General features: G+C 41.1%; 1 pseudogene across 1 annotated transcript in view; it reads left to right on the top strand.

Annotated features, from left to right (window-relative positions):
- Positions 1-785: 785 nt before the first annotated feature.
- The window catches only part of LOC105526790, a 37,702-nt pseudogene continuing 19,721 nt past the window's right edge, over positions 786-18,766 (top strand). The window contains exon 1 of the transcript XR_001004146.1: positions 786-821. The product of XR_001004146.1 is annotated as an snRNA-activating protein complex subunit 5 pseudogene (transcript). The remainder of the gene's footprint in view (positions 822-18,766) is intronic.

The following is an 18,766-nucleotide window of genomic DNA, read 5'->3' as shown; positions in this document are numbered from 1 at the left end:
TCAGGAACGGGGAAGCTGTTGGAGAAGGAGAGTAACCTTGGAAATTCCATAAATGCTATTAATTCACACTAGCAAATTAGATCCATGAAATAATAAGGAAAGAAATCAGTTGAAAGCCTGGCAATTTCATAAATCATCAAAATAACAGCAATATAACAATAATGAACATTAAACATTTTCTGCCACCAGTGGTCTGTTGTTATCAGACAAAATCCAAGTGTTTGGTGTAAGAGTCATAGGTCCAAGAAGTTGTTGCATTTCATAGTCAAAGGTCAGAATTGGAATTGTTGGATCAGTGCTGTCTAATAGAACTTTTGTGAAGATGAAATGTTCTGCATCTGCCTCTTCAACATGGTAGCCACTAGCCACACGTGGCCATTGAGTACTTGAAATGTGGTTAATGTGACTGAAGAATTGAATTTTTATTTTATGTAATTTTAATTAATTAAAATTTAAATTGTCACATGAGGCTAGTTGCTACTGTACTGAACAGAGCAAAGATTGAGAATGCAATGATCTTTTCTTTTTTTTTTCAGAATCATGTTATCCATAAAAAAAGCCAGAACTTAGTGAATTAATTTAGCATCAAATCTGAGCTTCACAGCCCTAGCATTTTCTCATTCTAACTAATAGGGGTTGGACTGTCTGCACATAAATGCCTCACCCAAACCTGAACAGAAAGGGGGAAAGTAATGATTCCAAGCTGCTAGAACATTATCTGAAATCAGCAAAAAGGGGACTGAGACCCTGAGGTGGCTGGCTAGGGGCAGCATCCTGAAAGCCCCATGGCCGACGACCACCTGAAATTCAGCAGGCAGTTGGTATCGTTTCACTGCCAACAACCCACAGCTGAAAAGAGACGAGCTTGCGAGTTCAGATCCTCAGCCAGCAGGTCAGACTGCGAGTGATAAAAGGAGCCGTCACTCCCACTGGCTGTGGGGTGAAGAATGTCAGAAATGTGGTTTGTGAGAGAAAAAGAAAGAGGTGCAGGGCTACCTCTGTCTCCTTCTTAATAGTCCTCAGGGTTGCATCTGGGGTGCCCTGTGCACGTGAGGGATGCATAATGCCTTTTCCTCCCAGTGGGTGAAGGCCAAAGAGGCCCTGGGCAGCAACAATCAATTATACTGAGCCTGCCTCGGCGGACTCCGGCCTTGTTCTCTTTTACTGCTTCTCCTCTCCCTCCCTCTCTGTGTAAGACATGTCTCTCTGCCCAAACTCAGAGCTGGTTCCTGCACAGAGACAACAGATCTTGAGTAAACCCATCCCTTGGGGGCACCCACAGGAGAATATAGGTGACTGTGTGCCACAGGTGCACCCACAAATGCCATGACCTATATTCTCGAGGTAGGGAGAGAATGATGAGAAAACTCGAAGAAGTTGCAGTCTGGCCTTTCTGCTGCAATGATAGATCTCGGATTTGGGGGGCATCCCAGGAACTGATCCATGCCACATTACCCAAAGGAAATAGAGCTCAGAGAAGGTGCCTGGGAAACAGAATTTGTATTTGGGCGAGAATGTATATATTTCTTCACCAAAGACCAGGGCTTGGCATGCTTGAAACAGAAAGGTATCCATTTTCTTATGGAGTTTTAGTGTCACCTAAAATTTGACAGACATTGACCCACACCTAATCCTAATAAGAAAGCCATTCTAGAGAACTCTTCAGCTGCAAACAGAAAGATAACTCAGATTAAATGTTGTTAGAGGCATGGTTGCATTGATGATCTTTCCCCAGGGCACAGGACTGCTTGGCAATCTACTGCTTCAGGAAAGACAAGTTTACAAGTATGAACAAAACCTATTTGACACACATAAATCCATGGTATGCATTCTTTATTTTCAAATACATATCTGAAGGTTTAAGGCCTTTTCTCTCAGAAGCAACCAAAAGCAGATGGTCAAAGTCTGATTTCTGGGTTCAGAGTCCTCTGAGAAGGCTGAGTGGGATTTCAAGAGCAGCGAGAAAAGGCATCGACTGTGAAAATGCCTCGCAGTCCTGGGCTGAGATTCCTCTCTTCCCCCTGACACTGCCTGAAAGGCACCAGGCTTTCCTTGGGGAGATCATCACTCTCTCTTCCTTCTCCATGACTAAGAATCCTTGGAGCCTGACGGAGTGCAGGGGTGTTTGCATTCAGGAGGAGGAGGAGGGGCAATTTGGGAGCCTGTGGGCCTAGGACCCAAGGATTGCAGACAGAATGTGACAGGGGCTGGAAAGACATCAGGGACAAATTTTCCTACACGGAAGTTTGCTTAGGCCAGCCTGTTGTTTAAAATAAGGCTTTTGATGATGCCCAAGCTCTGGACCCACATTTCCAGCTGCTTTTGTGATCGCTCCATCCTAGTGTCATATGCACATCTTACAAGCATGGTCATGTCCTCAACTGAACTTGTCCTCCTCCACTTCACCCTGTGTCAGTGAATGCCAGCCCACCCACTCCATTGCCTGGCCTCAAGAACCTCAGCATTGCCTCCAACTCCTCCCTCATCTGCACCGTGATATCAAATTAGCAAATCCCAGTTATTTTACCCCCACAGTGTCTCTTGGATTTATCTCCTACTCCATTTCCTATTTGCATTTCTATGGCTACTGCCCTAATTCAGATCATCATTACCTCTTGCCTTCACTAAAGCAATGGTTACCCTTGGGTTTCTATGCTGCTAATGCATCCTACACAATGGGAACAAAGGACTAGCCTGCTAAAAAATAGCAACTCTAATAATGTTTCTCCCCGCTCAAAATGTCTGCTTTCTCTTGCATACAGAACAAAACACAAACTCCTCGGCCTAGATTTTAAGGTTCTCCCTGTTATGGGTTGAATTCCGGTTGTGTCTTGCCCTCCCACCCCCAGATTCCTGTGTGGAACACCTAAGCCCCAATAACCTCAGAATGCAACCATATTTGAAGACACAAACTTTAAAGAGGTGATTAAGTTACTGAGGCCATTAGGTTGGACCCTGATCCAATGTCGCTGGTATTCTTATAAGAAGAGGAAACCTGGACGTGCAGAGAGATGTGTGCACACAGAGGAATGACCATGTGAGGATGCAGTGATAAGACAGCTTCGTGCAAGCCACAGGCCTCAGGAGAAAACAACCCTGCTGACACCTTGACTTTGGACTTCTGGCCTGCGGAACTGTGAGGAAATAAATCTGGTATTTAAGCCACCCAGGCTGTGGTGTTTTTTATGGCAGCACTAGGAAACTAGTAAACTCACCAGTTAGCCCCCATCTGCATGTTCTAACTAATCTTCTGGTACTTTCTCTCACTGCACATACACGTTAAGCCCTAGCCTCGGTGGTTCTTATGTGATCTGTGGTCTTGAATCTTCTGTCTTTGCAGTGATGACCTCTCTGCATCGACTGCTCTTTCCACACTGCTTGTCTCTGGATTCAGCTCACACCCCACATCCTCTAACAACATGGAATGAGCCATCGCAGATGAACACACCTCTCCTTGCTCTCTGTTCTGCCTACCCCAAATCTGTTCTCCCTCTACTTCTCCTTCTCATTCTTGGAGGGATGAGCAGCAAAGTGCCTAGGTGGAAAAAAAATGCATTTCTCAGCCTCTCTCTAGGCCCAGAGGTTATGGAGCACTGGTCTGGCCAGTGAGATGTTAAGGGAAGTAGGTGGGTGGGATTCAAGGAGAAAGCCTCCAAAATGGGCTGTAGATGCAGCTGGCATTGGTCTTTCCTTTGCTCTTTTCCTCCTTCCTTCTTTTATCTCACTAAATCACAATGTGACACAGTGACCAGAGTAGCCACTTTGAAACTGCAAGGGACCATCAAAGTTGTTGCAGATGTTAAATGTTCTCACCACATAAAAATAAGTATGGAGGTGATGGAAATGTTAAACACCTTGATTTAATCATTTCACTGTGTATGCGTATGTGGAGATCTCACGTTGTATACTGTCAATGTATACAATTTTTATTGGTCAATTACATCTTAATAAAGCTGGGGGAGAACAGTTGTTGCAAAGACCTTGACCCTAACATCTTTGAAGCCTTGAAGCAACACCAGCAACCATGGAATTCTGGAATTCTAGTTGTATAAGAAAAGAAAAGTCCTTACTTGTTTGAGCCACTTTTCCCTAGGACTCCTTTTATTTGTAATGAAATGTAATTCCTCACAGATACAACTTCCATAGCATTTAGTTGCTTGAGCAAAACACCATCTGGCTTACAGTGGAGCTGCTTATATGTCCATCATCCTTCACTTGTAAGTTCTCCAGGGGCAGGAGGCCCCGGCTTTATTTATCTTGTGTCTTGCATCACTCCCAGTGCATGATGAATGCTCAGTAAATACTTGTAGAATTTTCTGGGTCTTCGTGAATCTTAGCTAAGGGGAGAAGTCCACGTTAGCCATGCCTTTTCCAGCATGAGGCTTGTTCTACTGCAGGTTTCAAGAGAATGAAGACATACCATGTGGCTGTGGTTAAAGGTCAGCCATAGACCATATCGGTGTGGATTGTCTTGGAACCTGAAGGAAGTTATTCTAACTGCACCATTTGGATGCAAGTCCGGGTCTTCCAGGCAAACCTTCATTTTCTGCCGTGTTGCACATACAGTTGGGGTCAGAGCACCAATGCAGATCTTCCTTGATAGAAAGGGGATGTATTTGCAACACACAAAATACCAGACTGGGCAGCTTAAACAACATAAATGTATTTCTCACAGTTCTGGAAGGTGGAAGTCCAAGGTCTAGGTGTTGGCAGGGTGGGTTCCTTCTGAGGGCTTTCTCCTTGGCTTGCAGATGGTGTCTTCTCCCTGTGTCTTCACATGCCCTTCTCTCTCTTCACATGCATCCCTTGTGTCTTTTCCTCTTCTTAAAAAAAGACACCAGTCATATTCCATTGGAGTCCTACTTTAAAGGCCTCATTTTAACTTAAGCACCTATTTAAGGCCCTATCTCCAAATAAAGTCACATTCTGAGGTACTGGGGATTGGAACTTCAGCAAGTGTTTTGAGGGATGAGGGACACAACTTAGTTCATACCTTTATATGTGGTTACATTGGAGTGTATGTGTGCGTATGTGTGTGTACATTGGAGTGTGTGTGTGCACACGCATGTGTGTATACCAATTAATGTAGAACATGATTAGAATTGAAGGGACACTGAAGAATGCCTCCTTCCAAACTCCCATTGTAAAGGTGAAGAGATGAGACCCAGCAGTGGTTTAGCGACCAAGTTGGGCCTGAAACCAATGCACTTCTCCCATGCAGCACTCCATTAAGGAGTAAAAGTGAGAACATAGGTCCAGAACATCCTGTTGAAATGGGGAGGACATAGTAGATCACTAATCTCCATTCAATGTTCACTGCAGTACTTCCTAAGCTGTTTTCTGAGGAATATTAGTCTTGCAAACTGTTGATTAGTATTTCATAAGTTTTTTCTGCAGACTCATGAGGAAGAAAAGGAAAAAAGGAAGGAAGGAAGGAAGGAAGGAAGGAAGGAAGGGAGGGAGGGAGGGAAAGAAAGACAGAAAGCAAGAGAAGGAAGGAAGAACAAAAGAATGGAGGGACAGGAGGAGGGAGGAAGGAAAGTAAAACTCTGACCCGTTCTTACTTCAACTTGGTTGAAACCACAGAAAAGCATATCCCATGGATAAGATACTCTCTTTTTGGTGGGGTAGCCCCTGCAGTGAAATAGCTGTGTAGGTGGCATTTACACCTGTAATTCCTGTTTTATAAGGGAAATAGATTTGCCTGTTATGTGAGAAGCAATGGAAAATGAGCAGTTTTTACTGTGTATTGAGATCTCACCTTGAAGTCACGAAGGATAATGGCTAATAAAGCTTTCGAGTGGGAGAGACTGCGTCTGAGCCAGCATCTCCTGATGAGCTGGGCTGGGAAGTGTGTCTGCAGGAAGAATTGTCTCTGGACCGGTGATGGCTTATTAAACCTGAGGTCATGCAACAGGGGCTGTCTTCAACTGTGAAGCACAAATGAAGTTGTTTGGGTTCCTCTGCCTGTGAGTCGGTGGCGTTACATGCACAACGTGGCTCTTGTTGGTCATTTACAGAGGGAGGAAGTGAGATCAACAATATTTATTCATGCCTCATTACTTCTGCCCCGCAGAAAGCCATAATCCCAAGTTTATGACTGCCCTGAAGCCATTAGATTTTTTTTAAAAATCTGGTTTTCAGAATCTATTTTCAAAAATCTATTTGCTCACCCCACCTACATTTGGCAGAATGAAAGTTACAGAGTATAACAAGAATAAATACTCTGACATTTTTCTCTAAGTATACTAAAATAAACATATTGCATACTGACTGAGTTTAAATGTGGATTTTAAATATTTTAATGTTCAAAACTAAAACATCTGATTTTTAATGGTTGTAATTGGAAATAGCCTTGTGTATGAAAATCTCCTTTTTCTGTTTTTACGGGAGAAAAATCTTAGAGAAAATTGAATCAATGAAGTGTGTGGATGAGTATTGCCTATTTTTATGAGGATATTTCTTTATTCATATAGAAAGTGTGTATAAAGAATCTGCTAGGTATAATTGTGTTACAGGAAGGGTGACCGACTATCTTGGCTTCCAGGAGATAGAGGAGTTAGTGTTAAAACCAGGATGAGTTGGTCACCCTGGTTAGACCTGGAGAGTCACTGATAAATAAAATATGGTCAAATAGTGGTATGGCAGTGCCTTAGGAGAAGTACTTTCTGTTTGCTTAAAGGAACACAAAGTAGGCTACCAATTTAACAAATTCCAATTTTTTTTAATTCAATCTAAAAGACCCTTGAGACCAGAAGCAGTGGCTCATACCTGTGATCCCAGCACTTTGGAAGGCCAAGCGAGTGGATCACCTGAGATCAGGAGTCCAAGACCAGCCTGGCCAACATGGAGAAACCCCATCTCTACTAAAAATACAAAAATTAGCCAAGTGTGGTGGCGGATGCCTGTAATCCCAGCTACTCAGGAGGCTGAGGCAGGAGAATTGCTTGAAACTGGGAGGCAAAGGTTGCAGTGAGCCAAGATCACGCCACAGCACTCCAGCTTGGGCAAAACTCCATGTCAATCAATCGATCAATCGATCAATCAATCACTAAAACCCTTGGGTGTCTTCGTGTTGCTTTGTTGAAGGTTGTACTCCAGAACAGAATCAGTATAACAGTTTGGGTGTGATTGGGGAATAAAAAAGAGAGCAGATAAAAGAAAAAAGAGAGAACGAGAGAAGAAAAGGATGAGCAGAAGGATGACAGGGAAGGAGGGAGGGAGGAAAGGAGGAAGGAAGGGAGAAAGGAGAGAGAGAGAGGGAGGGAGAGAGGTATGCCAAGCTTTGGCAGGCAGAGTCTATGAGACACAGCCTAGAATTTTACTCCATACACCTACTCTTAGGAAAACATCAGCATTTTCAATAAAGTTCTGCAAAGGGCATTTCAGTCTTTCTAAACTCCAAAAAGCTGCGATGTGGTAGAAAGGAAGCCAGAGTGTAATTTGCCCCATCTTCAGCTATTTCAGTTCCACAAAGGCCCAGGTCTCACCTGTTTCATTCAGCATCTAGATTAGCTCCCGGCATATTACAGGAGTTCAGTAAATGTTAGTTAAATGAGTAAATAAGAATGAATCCTGGCTGGGCGCAGTGGATCACGCCTGTAATCCCAGCACTTTGGGAGGCCAAGGTGGGTGGATCACTTGAGGTCAGGAGTTCAAGACCAGGCTGGCCAACATGGTGAAACCCTGTCTCTACTAAAAATCAAAAAATTAGCTGGGCATGGTGGTGCACGTCTGTAATCCCAGCTACTCGGGAGGCTGAGGCACGAGAATTACCTGAACCCAGGAGGCAGAGGTTGCAGGAAGCCGAGTCTGTGACACTGCACTCCAGCCTGGGTGACAAGAGTACGCCTCCATCTTGGGAAAAAAAAAAAAAAAAGGAATAAATCCTGTGATTTTGTAATTTATGCCGATTACATGTTGAAAACCCCAAACTTCACAGAACTTATGACTTATTAAATTAGCTACTTCTTACTTGCCTAAGGTTAACAACGTATTTGTATAATTTGTACACATTACAAAGTTGCTTTTTGTTGTGCCTGACTTTCTCAGAAATATGCAGACTTATGACTTAATCTGAGTGATTACCTGAACGTGGATACAGTGTTTAGAATAATGATGTTTACGGTTTTAGTAAAAGGTGAAAGATTTATACCATCTGTAGAGGAACCAGAGTGTATGCTTATGGTTTTAGTATACTCCACGTCACATTTGGGTCTGCAAAGGAGAGACTGTTTACTTTCCAAGACACATAAATGTATTTCAGGTGCTTGCGTGTCCACAGAAGCCACAGTTACATGCTTTGCAGTTCAGAGCCTGCTGCAGTGATGCAGTACGCAAAGGTGTTGTCCTATACAGATTCCGTGTGGGAACTGGAGGGGAGAAAGAGCACCACTCTGTGGATCACAGTTGTGACATTGTGTTTGGCATCCCTTCTATCAACCCAGTCTACTCCAATTCCACCTTTGTCTCCACTGCTGGCTGCCCAGTGCTTCCAGGCTTTCTGCCTCCTTCCCCCAAGAGAGTGTCTTCAAGATGTCTCTGTGTGGTGGGGGTGGGGGTTATGGGGGTGCGGGGGCAGAGGAAGGGGGGCTGCAAAAGGATTTCTGGAGGATTTATTTTTAATGCTTATTTCAGAGCTCCCGCACTCCCAATAACTATCCTGCTGGTTATTTTGCCCACTTCTCCCAGCCCTATGCTCTGGGAGGCTAGCCTTGATTAACTGCGCCCCTGGCTCCTTCCCTGTGTAGTTCTGTTGACCTCAGTGAATGGTGGCCCTAAGCGGAGACCAGGGAACAGGAGGGGAGACGGGTCGTCACACTTCTTCCAGTTCCCTCCCTGCGTGGTCCTCACATCTCTGGCAGTGTCTGCATCCCCAACACTGCTCCTGCTGCATGGCCCCTCCGCTTAGACTGGCTTCATCGGAGCTCCAGTGCTCAATGGGCTTGGGTACCATGATCTCCATCCTTTGCCTCTTCAGTCCTAGGAGCAGTTCTACCTTTCTGCTGCCATTGGTTTCTGGGTGCTACAGCATTTCTGCTGGTCTTCTCAAACCTGTCCTCATCTAAGTGAGGAATCCCTCTTCTTACTCCCTTCATTTGAGGCACCTGAAATGAATTCTTTCTCCAGGTGAGACGCTCACACATGTGCCTATTTTTTTGTGTATTTTTTGGGGGGGTAAATTTTTTAAATTTATTTTTTGTACATGAACAAGTTACTTAGCAGTGATGTTTTGAGATTTTGGTGCACCCATCACCCAATCAGGGTACACTGTACCATGTTTGTAGTATTTTATCTCTCACAACCCCTCCCACACTTTCCCCTTGAGCCCTGGAAGTCCATCGTATCATTCTTATGCCTTTGCATCCTCATAGCTTAGCTCCCACCTATAAGTGAGAACATACGATGTTTGGTTTTTCATTCCTGAGCTACTTCACTTAGAATAATAGTCTCCAATTCCATCCAGGTTGCTACGAATGCCATTATTTTGTTCTTTTTATGGTTGACTAGCATTCCATGGTATATATATACCACATTTTCTTTATCCACTCCTTGATTGATGGGCATTTGAGTTGGTTCCATATTTTTGCAATTGTGAATTGTGCTGCTATAAACATGCATGCACAAGTATGTTTTTCATATAATGAATTTTTGTCCTCTGGGTAGATACCCAGTAGTGGGATTGCTGGATCAAATGATAGGTCTACTTGTAGTTATTTCAGGACTCTCCACACTGTTTTCCATGGTGGTTGTACTAGTTTACATTGCCACCAACAATGTAAAACTGTTCCCTTTTCACCACATCCATGCCAGCATCTCCTATTTTTTTTATGGCCATTCTTGTAGGAGTAAGGTGATACCACATTGTGGTTTTGACTTGCATTTCCCTGATAATTAGTGATGTTGAGCATTTTTTTCATATGTTTATTGACCATTTGTATATCTTCTTTTGAGATTTTCTATTCATATCCTTGGCCCAATTTTTGATGGGATTTTTTTTTCTTGCTGATTTGTTTGAGTTCCTTGTAGATTCTGGATATTAGTTTGTTGGAAGTATAGATTGTGAAGATTTTCTCCACACTGTGGGTTGTCTGTTTACTGTGCTGATTATGTCTTTTGCTGTGCAGAAGTTTTTTAGTTTAATTAAGTCCCATCTATTTATCTTTGTTTCTGTTGCATTTACTTTTGGGTTCTTGGTCATGAAGTCTTTGCATAAACCAATGTCTAGAAGTGTTTTTTGAATGTTATTTTCCAGGATTTTTATGGTTTCAGGTCTTAGATTTAAGTCCTTGATCCATCTTGAGTTGATTTTTTTATAAGCTGAGAGATGAGGATCCAGTTTCATTCTTCTACATGTGGCTTGCCAATTATCCCAGCATCATTTGTTGAATAGGGTGACCTTTCCCCACTTTATGTTTTTGTTTGCTTTATCAAAGATCAGTTGGCTGTAAGTATTTGGGTTTATTTCTGGGTTCTCTATTCTGTTCCATTTGTTTATATGCCTATTTTTAAAGAGTACCATGCTGTTTTGGTGACTATCACCTTATAGTATAGTTTGAAGTTGGGTAATGTGATGCCTCCAGATTTGTTCCTTTTGTTTAGTCTTGCTTTGGCTATGCAGGCTCTTTTTTTTGGTGCCATATGAATTTTAAGCTTTTTTTTTTCTAGTTCTGTGAAGAATGATGGTGGTATTTCGTTGGGAATTGCATTGAATTTATAGATTGCTTTTGGCAGTATGGTCATTTTTACAATATTGATTCTACCCATCCATGAGCATGGGATGTATTTCCATTTGCTTGTGTCATCTATGATTTCTTTCAGCAGTGTTTTGTAGTTTTCCCTGTAGAGGTCTTTCACCTCCTTGGTTAGGTGTATTCCTAAGTATTTAATTTTTTTTTTTTTTTGCAGTTATTGTAAAAGGGGTTGAGTTTTTGATTTGATTCTCAGCTTGGTCACTGTTGGTGTATAGCAGAACTACTGATGCGTGTACATTAATTTTGTATCCTGAAACTTTGCTGAATTCATTTACCAGTTCTAGGAGCTTTTTGGATGTGTCTATTTCTTCCTGTTTTAATTTAGGAGGGTTGTATCTTTCCAGAAATGTATTCATCTTCTCTAGGTTTTCTAGTTTATGTGCACAAAGGTGTTCATAGTACCCTTGAATGATCTTTTGTATTTCTGTGGTATTGGTTGTAATGTCTCCCATTTGGTTTCTAATTGAACTTATTTAGATCTTCTCTCTTCTTTCCTTGGTTACTGTCACTAATGGTCTATCAGTTTTACATCTTTTCAAAGAACCAGCTTCTGGTTTTATTTATCTTTTGTAAATTTTTTTGTTTCAGTTTCATTTAGTTCTACTCAGATCTTGGTTATTTCTTTTTTTCTTCGGGGTGTGGGTTTGGTTTGTTCTTGTTTCTCTAGTTCCTTGAGGCATGACCTTAGATTGTCTATTTGTGCTCTTTCAGGCATTTTGATGTAGGTATTTAATGCTGTGAGCTTTCCTCTTAGCACTGCTTTTCCTGTATTCCACAGGTTTTGGTAAGTTATGTTATTATTGTTCAGTTCAAAGAATTTTTTATTTTTCATTTTGATTTCATTGTTGACCCAGTGATTCAGGAGCAGCTTATTTTATTTCCATGTATTTTCATAGTTTTGAGGGTTCCTTTTGGAGTTGATTTCCAATTTCATTCCACTGTGGTCTGAGAGAGTATTTGACGTAATTTCAGTTTTCTTAAATGTGTTGAGACTTGTTTTGTGGCCTACCATATGGTCTATTTTGGAGAATTTCCATGTGCTGATGAATAGAATATGCATTCTGCAGTTGTTGAGTAGAATGTTCCGTAAATTTAATCTGTTAAGTTTATTTGTTCCAGGATATAGTTTAAGTCCTTTGTTTCTTTGTTGACTTTCTGTCTTGATGACCTGGCTAGTGCTGTTAGTGGAGTATTGAAGTCCCCCACTATTACTGTGTTGCCATCTATCTCATTCCTTAGATCTAGTAGTTTTATAAATTTGGAGGCTACAGTGTTAGCTACATATATATTTAGGACTGTGATATTTGCCTGTTGGACTAGTCCTTTTATCATCATATAATGTCCCTCTTTGTCCTTTTTAACTGCATTGCTTTAAAGTTTGTTTTGTCTGATATGAGTAGCTACTCCTGCTCATTTTTGGTGTCCATTTGCATGGAATATCTTTTTCCACCCCTTCGCCTTAAGTTTATGTGAGTCCTTATGTGTCAGGTGACTGTCTCAAAAACAGCAGATACTTGGCTGGCAAATTCTTATTCATTCTGCTATTCTGTACCTTTTAAGTGGAGCATTTAGGTCATTAACATTCAACATTAGTACTGAGATGTGAGATACTATTATGTTCATCATGCTGGTGGTTGCCTGAACACCTTGCGTTATTTTTTTCTATTGTGCTATTGTTTTATAGGTCCTGCGAATATTATGATTTAAGGAGATTCTATTTCAAGGATTTGTTTCAAGATTTAGAGCTCCTTTTAGCAGTTCTTGTAGTGCTGGTTTGGTGAATTCTCTCAGCCTTTGATTTTCTGAAAAAGACTGTATCTTTCCTTCATTTAAGAATCTTAGTTTCACTGGATACCAAATTCTTGGCTGATAATTGTTTTGTTTAAGGAGGCTAAAGATAGGGACTCCAATCCCTTCTAGCTTGTAGAGTTTGTGCTGAGGAATCTGCTGTTAGTCTGATAGGGTTTCCTTTATAGGTTACCTGGTGCTTTTGCCTCACAGCTCTTAAGATTCTTTTCTTCATCTTGACTTTAGATAACCTGATGAGTATGTGCCATGGTGATGATCTTTTTGTGATGAATTTCCCAGGGGTTCCTTGAGCTTCTTGTATTTGGATGTCTAGATGTCTAGCAAAGCTAGATAAATTTTCCTTGATTATTCCCTCAAATGTGTTTTCCAAACTTTTAGATTTTTCTTCTTCCTCAGGAACACCAATTATTCTTAGATTTGGTCATTTAACATAATCCCAGATTTCCTAGAGGCTATGTTAATTCCTCCAATTCTTTTTTCTTTGTCTTTGTTGGATTGAGTTAATTCAAAAGGCTTGCCTTCAAGCTCTGAATTTCTTTCTCCTACTTGTTCAATTCTGTTGCTGAAACTTTCCAGTGCCTTTTGCATTTCTGTTAGTGTACCCTTCCTTTCCAAAAGTTGTGATTCTTTTTTTGTTTATTCTATCTATTTCACTGGAGATTTTTCCATTCATATCCTGTATCTTTTTTTGTTTGTTTTTTTTTATTTCTTTAAGTTGAACTTCACCTTTCTCTGATACCTCCTTGACATATGCCTGCTGAATTGGACTGTCTGGCAGCAGACCCCAGGAACAAGCTTTTTTTTTTTTCTTTTTCTTTTTCATTATTGTTTTTAATTGTGGTGAAATACACATAACATTTATCATCTTGATCATTTTTAAGTGTACAGTTCAGAAGCATTAAGCACGTTCACATGGTCGTGCAGCCATCACCGCATCTCCAGAACTTTTCCATTTTCCCAAACTGAAATGCTGTACCCATTAAACAAAAATCCTGCATTCCTCCCTCCCCAGCCCCTGGCACCCACCATTCTACTTTTTGTCTCTACGAATTTGGCTACTCAGTACTTGCTGTGAGTAGAACCAAACAGCATTTGTCCTTTTGTGACTGGCTTATTTCATTGAGCATCATGTCCTCAAGTTTCATCCATGTTGTAGTATCTGAGAAGATTTCCTTTCTTTTTAAGATGGAATAATATTCCAGTTTATGTATAGACCACATTTTGCTTATCTATTTACCTATCAATAGATATTTGGGTTGTTTTTAACTTCTGGTGATTGTGAATAATGCTGCTATGTATATGGGTGTATAAATATCCAAGCCTGCTTTTTAAATAGGTTTCCCAGGTAATTCCTATGCCCTTTAATGTTTAATAATCATTGCCTTTGGAAGCTAGGGCTCTGATATCATCCCTTACATTATTTGGTATAGAGCTTATAACTCTTAAGAAGTGACCTCTCCAGAGGCATTTTATTTCTAACTATAGGATGGCATATTTGTGCTCTCAGTTAATTACAGCCAATTCTGAATAGACAGGGAGATGTCTTGGCAGTTCAGGGGACTTTTTCCTTGCTCTGATATCATGTTGTCCAAAAGCCTTGTCTAAGAACAAACCTTTTAAGCCAGTTGCTGATATTTGGAACATGTTGAGTCAGAAGGGACTTAATGTCCTCTGAGAGGTTTCTTGACATTCTCTGTTCCTCAGACTTCCACATGGTACACTCCCTCCACCTCACTTTGCCTGGACCACTCACCTTTAAATTTTGAGTTAGATGTTTTTTTTTTAGAAAGGTTTCTCTTTGATGAGGGCAATCACCAAGACGGGATTAGCAGCCTTCCCCGTGGGTTCATGCCCACTTTTTACTGTGTATTATTATTACTGATTTATCTACCTTTTGTCCTCACCAGACTATAAGCCCCTTGAGGGTGGGACTCATGCTTTCCCAGAGCCCAGCCCTCCTATAGCAGCTGCCCAAGACCTCTAAGCCCAGAGGTATAAGTGGGATGGTCAATGGAATTTGTGGATGGGGTGAAGCACAGGAAACCTCATCCTCAGCAGGGCATGGAAGTGGGACAAGGGAAATCTAGGAACTGACATTTGAAAAATAGTGTGTAAGCACCTGTGTGCCATGACAGATATGGTGAACACATCTCCATGATATCTAAGAAGTCAACGTCACCAACACTGAAAATAGAATTTGCCAAGTTAAAAGAAAAAAATAGTTGGTGTTTATTTGACAGTGCAATTAAAGTCATTTATGAGAACTGATTATTCTGAAATTCTATGCAATATCATTATTTATGTAAAATTCTTTTTAAATGTTGTTGTAACTTCGGAGTAATTACAGCAGGATACCATATGCATGTTTCACTGTTCTTGTTCGCTCCTGTAGAGTGTCTAATCCCAACTCAGAAAAATAGACTGGGCTAAAGACAGTGAATGTGTTATGATGCCATCAGGCCCTAGGCTGAGACCATTTATATCCAACTGAGATAGGGAGAGTTGTAGAAGATTTCTGCAAATAACTGACCTGTGTTTTAGAGGATAAGAAGAAGGGAATATCAAGCCCAAGGACAGTATCTGAAATCTCTAGTTCCCACAGAGTAATGAGACCTGGTTCTGTAAGTCTTAAGTGAAAATACATTGCATTATTTGATAGTCACATCTTAAATTCCAAAATGTCCCATTCCTTCCTTCCTTCCTTCCTTCCTTCCTCCTTCCCTTCTTCCCTCCCTCCATCCCTCCCTCATTCCCTCCCTCTCTCCTCCCCTCCTTCCCTTCTTTCTTTTTCTCTTTCTTTTCTTTTCTTTTCTTCTCTTTCTTTCTTTCCTTCCTTCCTTCTTTCTTTCTCTCTCTTTCTCTCTTTCTTTCTTCTTTCTTCTTTCTTTCTCTTTCTTTCTCAGGACATTACCTGTTGATTCTTGAGCAAGGCCAAGAATTTGGTGAACATAGTTACAGAAGAAAGGAATCTCCAGCTAAAGTTCAGATTTGAAAGGCATGGATTTTCTGATGGTAGGGGCCATTCTAGGATTTCTTGGTTGAAAGTGAATGAGAATTTGGTACATGGAAGGGGATGCGTGACTCTAAAGGCAGAGAAAGGAAAATCAAGTGATCTGAAGAAGGAAGCACAGTGGTGAGACTGACCGACTTCACTCATGACCATTTAACCATGTGTTGGCTTGTGTAAGGGTGTGGAGCTCACCAGAGGATTTGAAGATGTTCAACCTTGCAACATACTCAGTGACTGTGTGTCCTAGAAATAGCACAGCTTCTACAGGGACTAGAGGGAACAGAAGAGTGGGGCTGAGGAGACAGAGGTAAAAAATTGGCAGAGGGTTGTTTTGCCTAAATCAGAATGACTTCAGAGGAGCTTGGATCAGACCTGTAATATTGGGTTGGTGCAAAAGTAATTGCAGTTTTTGTCATTACTTTTGATTACTTTTAATTTGCCATTACTTTTAATTTGCCACACATTCCATTGACTATTCCAGAACTATAGGTGCACCTAATTTATTGGGTTGGTGAAAAGTAATTGCAGTTTTAGCCCACTAAATCTAGATCTAACCCATCTAGATTTAATGGGCTTTCTTCAAAAAGACTGTGCTGATCAGGTAGATGGTAATAGGATGTTTTCTTCCATTCTCAAGACTTAGATAAGGTAGTCAGGGAGTAGTCAATAGGCCTGGTTTCTAATGATAGGTGTACCACTTACCTGTGTTACCTAAAGCAAGGCACCACATTTATTTGGCTTCAGTGGCTTCATCTATAAAATGGATGACTGTATAAATGGTCACTCAGCCCTCTAGACCTCCTAACTCAAACAAGCAATGTAGTCTAGTTGCTATGCATTTTGTAAGGCTGTGGTTCTCAACCAGAGGTGATTTTACTCCCAGGAGACAGTTGGCAATGTTTGGAGACATTTTTGGTTGTCATTACTGGGGGTGAGGTGGGGAGGTGGAGGTTGCTACTGGCATCTGACAGGTGGAGGCCAGGGATGCTGCTAAACAGTCCTTCAATGCATAACACAGCCACCCAGCCCCAACACACATTTATCCAGCTCCAAATATCAGTAGTGACAAGGCTGAGATACCCTGCCTAAGGGGGAGAAACTGGCACTCAAAAGAGGACATGATACTGTCTTGTTCTCTAAGCGTGGCTGGAGAAAATTATGGCAGGTTCTATGCCATGAACTATGGAAAAGTAACAGTATATTAGAGCTAGCATCTTGATATGCTTTTTCCCCTTGTTGAGTGTAGAATATAACTTCTCAATAAGTTTCATTTAAGATGATGAAATAAACTCTAATTGAATATGCCATCTGGGAACATTGAACTGCACAGAGACAGCAGTGGGCTCAATTCACATTATTCTTCCCACCTGCACTGGGTAAGTCTGAGCGTGAAAGGACTACTCAACTGCTGTCATACCATGCATTTTTAAACAACTTTCCATGAAGAAGCTTAGAGTTCTACATTGAACACGGTAACGCGGATCCTCTACTTACCTTAATGGTGTCTTGCATTTTAAGGGAAACTGAGGCACAAATGATCTTGTGGTGGATCTGGAATCATGTCTTGGCTTTGCTGGTTCTTTCCTCTAGGTTCAATCCATTAGCAGATTTTGCCCATCGCCAGTGTTTCTACCACATGCACGTGTTCTGTGTGAACTGTGCTTCTGCAAGAGAGGCTGCTATATAAACCTCACTTTTGAGGATTAAGTGAGATGATGTATATTAAAAAAGTAGATGCACAGAACATGCTTGTGTTCTTTGAAGGGGCCAAGCTAATGTTGAGCAATAGCAGTGGGTAGATCTTGAGATTAAATGTCACCTGCATGCTGTTCCCGCTTCTCAGTCTACTTCTTAATTTGAAGCGGGTGGTGATTGAAAGTTAAGGAGGTTTGTTCTGTCCCAGTCTGGACGTGTTTCATGTTTGGGAACACAGGAAAACAAGACAAGTGGGCCAAACTGTCTTGTTTCAATGCTCCAGTGACCACGAGGACTAATTGCTGTGCTAACAAGAATGAGAGTTTATTTAGACTTAGCGGATCAATGGACACATTCAATTTTCTACAAGCACAGCTCAGTCGCGTTCCTACCTCTGCATGTGCATTCCAAAGAGACACTGATCTACAGTAACCTCCAGATGGCTGCAAGTCCCCAGTCCTCAGCGTGGGATAACCTCCAGCAGGGGAGAGCCCCGCAGGCCGATTACAGCCACTGCTGTCTTTTTCTATTCACCTCTAGCCTCTCTTCTATGTCCCTAACACTGATAGAGTTTTAATCACACACAAATTTTAATCACATTTAATCAATTCAAAATAGATGTACTATAAATAGAATAAATCCTGAGAGGCTGTATGAAAACCTAGTTCTGTTCTTGCTGGATGACTAAAGGAAACAAGAACTTGAAGGGTGGTTAGAAGGTAACAGAAAAGAAAGCAACTGGCATGCAATTTACAGATATTTTCTTTTCCTTTATAGACATGAACTTCAATTTGGTTCCAGATCGGTGGTCCAGCTATTCTGCTGACAACATTTTTCAGGGCAAGGCTTTTGCTACTGGAATGATTTAAGGGCCATCCCTCAGTGTTTCAGAGTAAAGATATTTTTAAAGAAGTACCTGTGTCATTACCCATCTTGAAGATTGAGTTTTATGGGTTGCTCAAATACTGATATGAACTCAATGTCAATATACACTCTTACATATAAAACCCATCTTCTAATCATAATCACTAGGTAAGATGCTAGTGCAAGTTAAAGTTCTTAAAGGAGATGACCTGAACAGCCTTCTTAGTGTACCAGGGAGATCAGATTGCATTTAAACCATGTTTACCCTGCACTCAGACATGCCTAGGTGTGTCTGGGAGATTAGTAGATTGTATTCAACAAGGATCTACCTAAATAAGGGAGACATTAATTTGGATTCCTTTGGTTGTAAATTTCAAAAAAAAAAAAAAAAATTTAAGTTAAAATTTTTAAGGAGGATGGGGGAAGAATGTGATGACTGTTACAGTTACTGTGAGCTTTAGGCTTGGCCAGATCCAGGTACTAAAACAATGTTATTGGATAATAAACCTAATTAAATCTAATCAAAATTTCCATCTTAACTTTGCCTAACCCTCTGTTGGACTCCCAGTTAATGGTAAAATGAGCATCCATCACATTCACCGTTCCACCTGCTTCAAGTCTAGTGGAAAGAAAT

Source organism: Colobus angolensis, unplaced genomic scaffold (genome assembly GCF_000951035.1).
Source record: "Colobus angolensis palliatus isolate OR3802 unplaced genomic scaffold, Cang.pa_1.0 Scaffold6, whole genome shotgun sequence".
Lineage (NCBI taxonomy): Eukaryota > Metazoa > Chordata > Mammalia > Primates > Cercopithecidae > Colobus > Colobus angolensis.
Note: the sequence above shows the minus strand (reverse complement) of the source record. Positions and strands in the feature narration are given on the sequence as shown.